This window comes from Montipora capricornis, chromosome 1 (assembly GCF_036669925.1).
Source record: "Montipora capricornis isolate CH-2021 chromosome 1, ASM3666992v2, whole genome shotgun sequence".
Taxonomy (NCBI): Eukaryota; Metazoa; Cnidaria; class Anthozoa; order Scleractinia; family Acroporidae; genus Montipora; species Montipora capricornis.
Window position 1 is genome coordinate 10,555,969 of NC_090883.1, and position 4,920 is coordinate 10,560,888.

Below are 4,920 nucleotides of genomic sequence, written 5' to 3' on the forward strand. Positions count from 1 at the left end.
TATACAGATAGAAGAATGCACTACCATATCCATGTCCGAGTCGAACCAGGAACCCAGATTTTTTGCCGAGTGTGCGGGGACTACATCAACATCGCCAACCCTAATACTACTGACAGACACTTTTGATAGCTGCTTGCTCGTTCCGATCACCAGAAACTCAGTCGTATCATCGTTTAACATCAACTTCACATTAATCATCCATGAACGAACATCTGCGATGCAATTCTCCATAACATCTAGTGCCTCAGCTTCACTCGTACCCTCTAATGGGCGAAATGACAAGTATAATTGAGTATCGTCTGCATACGAGTGTGGATATGGCAGGTGAGATTTAATTTTTACTGAAAAGTTTGCTAGGATAGATAGTAAAAAGTACCCGACATCGCCCACTACTGAAACACTGCATCATTGCAATTCTTTACTCTGTGGCCTTCCGAATTACCAAATGAAACAGTTACAGCACGTCCAAAACGCTGCTGCTCGTCTCATTACTCTTTCAAGTAAACATGAACACGTGATGCCTATTTTGTTTAATTCTCACTGGCTTCCTAGTCATTATCGTATCATGTTTAAAATTTTACTTATCACGTATAAAGCTTTTAGCAATCTGGCACCTTCGTACATTTGCAATCTGCTTATACCTTACATTCCATCTCGTCAGCTTTGTTCATCATCACAGAACTTCTTCATTTTCAGCATTTTAATTTGAGATCGTATGATGCAAGACCTTTCTCTGTGACACACTCTGGAATACTCCTCTCCCGTTTGACATTAAGAACAGTTCCTTAGTGTCCTTTTTTAAAAACAAACTCAAAACTTTCCTTTATAAAAAAGCATTTTTATAATTTTTGCCATTTTTATTTTAGTCATATATTGTATTGCTCTTGTTACGCACTTTTGAACTTTCTTTCGCCTTATCTTATTATTTATTATTATTAAAGCTTTTGGAAGGTGTCAGTCAACAACCGCACATACCTGCTGTTTCCACACAATTATGTACAAGTACAGCAAAATTCCTCAAAAAGGGTTGGGCTCTGAAACGTCCAAAGGAGGAAAGAGATTTAACACCAACCAAAAAGAGCTACTTAGATGAAAAATTCAGTCTTGGCCAAGAAACAGGAAATAAAGCTGACCCAAGAAAAGTGGCACAAGACCTGCGATATGCAAAGACAGAGAAGGGAGATTGTCGCTTCAAGTACAATGAGTTCCTCACACAGCAAAATAGGTCTTGTTTTTTAAGGAAAGCAGCCAAAGTGAAACATGGAGAAAAAGTAGTTTTGGCCATTGATGACAAACCTGTAGAGCAAGAAAGTGCCTACTCGACTTCGAAGAATCAAGTCCTTCATGATGTCCAGATTGAGCACCCAATCATCTATGACACTTACAATATTTGTCATTTGAAACGCATCTGTGTCTACTTCGATCTAAGCATCGACAATCTTCCAAAGAGGGGAAATGCACCATACATTTCTTTGTTTTCCGAACTTTTACAATCCGGCTGCTCTTCTGTAAAGAATAAGCAGCCATAAAGCATTTTTTCGTTTGATTGTTAAGTTATCCCAATAGAGTCTTTTTATCTTAGGCTCTTATCGATGAATATTTTGTCATGTTTATCACATGAACATCACACGCTCTCAATATGTGCAATTTTAGCAGCCCAAAAATTTAATAACAGTTTCTTTGGCATGAAATAGCAATAGTTGATTTAGGCCATAAAATCTGGTGCTTATTTATGCTGATAAAAATAGTCCAAAACGATACCGAAATTCAAAACCCCCTCCCAAAATTTGTATTCGTTGCAGCTTGAACAAAACATTACCAGAAGTACGGGCAACTATCCCTCTTAGCGATTTGATGTTTAGTTTTGAGCTAGAGCCTTCATATAATTTTTTATAGTGGGTGTGTGGTGGCTTAAAGGAAAATGGCTCTTTTCTCTAAAAATAAAACCAAACCAAGCTCAACTATATTTTTTCTGTTACTAGCAAAACATAACCTATTTCTAGAAAGTTCTTCAAGATTTTCAAAAAGGGCCATTTTATGAGGCCCTGGTCGATATATACTGTCATGTGCTCTTAAATCCCCAGAGTCTGGTGTATTGACTCTGTATTGAATTTGTCTCATCACCACCAAAGCAGCTGGCTTACCCCCCCCCCCCCCCCCAAACTCAATACAAAGAGATCATAAGCACATATCGTATTTACCCGTGCATAAGTCGATGCTGTGTATAAGTTCACCACCCCCCCCCCCCCCCCCCCCCATTTTTGATGGCCAAAAAAGCAATTTCTTAATTTCTTTGTTAAATGTTCATGGGATACTTATCTTGTATTCTTTGATTTCTGGAACTGTAGATACACAAAAAATCAAGGCCTCAAGTGCTTAATAGTTTTGTGGTTCAGCAGTTGTTGTATATGCAGGCATTTTGTCTATGAGTTTTGAAAAAGGTTCATACATGCAAACCTCAAAGTAACCTGTTTCGATGTTGAAGGATAAAGGGCTCTAGAGGATAAGCATGAAAATGACTTGTGCAAGGTGTAATATACAATATCTCATATGACAAACAAAACAAAACCAAACACTACGAAGTTGCAAAAGCACGCAAATCAGCCAGGTTTGTAAAAAGAATAAAAACAACATCATTACTAAAACAGCATTTTCAGGCAATGCAAGTGACAAGGTATTGTGTCAGGTTACTAAGAAGTTGAACTATCATGTTTTAATTAAAGAAACAGAAATGCCTTTTTGAGCTTTCAGCTTTCGGTAAATGAAAATTTTCAGTGTCTATTTCATGTTTGTGCTAGTGAGTATATTCAGCATTTAGAGTTGAACAAATCGTTTTTCATTTCAACTGGAATTATCGTGACATGTACCCATCAGCTTGGTGAATTTATCTCAACCATCTTTACCATCCCTGAAAAGGACGCTACAGTGAGGCTAATTCTTCAAAAAACCACATTTCAAAATGGAAACAATACGTTCCACTTTAGGACTTGTGACCCCTAACTGCTGGACCATTATAGTGACCGAATACGAGTGACCCAGACAATATAATACTAAAAGGTAAATATTCTCTTGTAACCTTGCGTTGCAGTCTTTCTTTGCTATGGACTGGCATGGTCGTGACTTGAATTCGCGAGGTTCATACTCTGTAATATTTTGGAATGCAAGTGTTTTTGAAGTAATTCAGATGGAAAAACGATGCTGACATTTTCTGCGACATAAATAGGTGATTCTCGCACGCATGTAAACAAATTTAAATACCAGAATATCAACACATGAGTTAACTATTGTTAGCTCGCATTGCCCTGAAAAGCTGATTGCAAGGGGGCACTGGATGAGCTGTGGGACTGGAGACTATTCATTCAGTGCTTAAAAGAACGATGCTTGCATTAAATGCGCTGTTTTGTTATTCTGTGGTTATTTTATTAGATGCAAATGAGCATGGGGTGTTTCTTTGCAATCCCACCCCCTAATAGCGATAGACCATGATACAACCCCGCCCCAACCCTGGAGAGTGGGCTGAAGGGCTGCGTTGTTGGTTGACTGTTGACTTTTTCTTGGACCTATACAATTGTTTACTGAAATATCCTTAAATTGACTTCAGTGATTGCCAAACACCTTATCAGTGCCCACACTCAATGTTCAATATCTAACTTAATAATTCTGGTTGCCCTTTTCCTATTTTAATTAACATATGTTTTGATTTTCAGCAATTATATCCTTACTTGATTCTGATGACAATGAGGCTAGTAAGTAATTATTATAGCAAATGTAACTCCTGCCTCTTGGATATTAAACAAAGGAAATGTGATGGAGATGAAATGGGGGTTGCAATAGCCCTGACTTTTGCATAATTCTAGCGATAAATAGAATTAACAGGGATCCAAAAAACGTTCCGGAGGGGTAACAGGGAACATTTGTACGTTTGCATAAGTTTATGAAATTTAGCAATTTTTTCTAACCTTATGATCTTCTCTTTGCAGACGTCATTGAATATCTTCCAAGTAACGCTATGAAGGTATGTATGTATTTATTTTAATATCACAGGGTATGTGCATTGCTTTACTTTCAGTTAGCCAGTTGTTGATCCCTCAAAAATGCCAGGATCACTCGCGAGAAGGTTAACACTATGGTATTTTACAGTGAGAGTTGGTGAGGTGGGGCTACTTCAGTGCATAAGTTTATATTATAAAAGTCACACTTTACTAATGGTGACTCATACTTTTCGTGATTCAGATAGAAGAACCCACAAATTCAGAGAATGATTTTTGTACCCAGAGTACTTCACGTTTCCTCAAGAGAGACAGTCATGTCAGGTACTCATGAGGTTTATATTATAGTAGGTTACTTCACCACTGCCTCATATACAATCATTTCATTCCCTAAAATGACCTGTTGGTAACTTTGCTTCACCTGGCACTGCCATAACTGACACAAATGTTACCTGGCCACATCGTAGAAGATTTACCCTGGAATCTCAAGTTTTTGTTAAAATGCTTGTTACCAACATGGAAATATGTTTATTCAATATAATGCCAAGTTTAAATTAATGAAGGAAAAAATATCCTTAGTAACAAACCTTTTCAGTAAGTCTTGAAAGCTGTAGGCAAAACAGAGTCTATTTTCCTTGGATTGGGGGGCTACCAACTCATTCATTTATTCTATCATTCATCTACATTATCTGATGTCCTATTAAATTTCAGGGAAGGACAATTGCTGGAGGAATCTGATCACAAAACAATTCTTAATATCCTTCTACAAAATCCCGAAGAACTGAACCTGAAAGAAAAGCTCTCAGCCATAAGGGAAAACAAAATTTTCACCCTAGACATCAGGGTAATCCCCATATCTTCCGCAGAAGCGGATGATAATGGTGCATATATATCAAAGGGCAGTGCCAAGAGACAGTTCCACTATAATAGC

The 4,920-nt window shown here is 37.7% G+C and overlaps 1 pseudogene; it reads left to right on the forward strand.

Annotated features, from left to right (window-relative positions):
• Positions 1-275: 275 nt before the first annotated feature.
• LOC138057302 (uncharacterized) overlaps positions 276-4,920 on the forward strand; it is a 12,567-nt pseudogene continuing 7,922 nt past the window's right edge.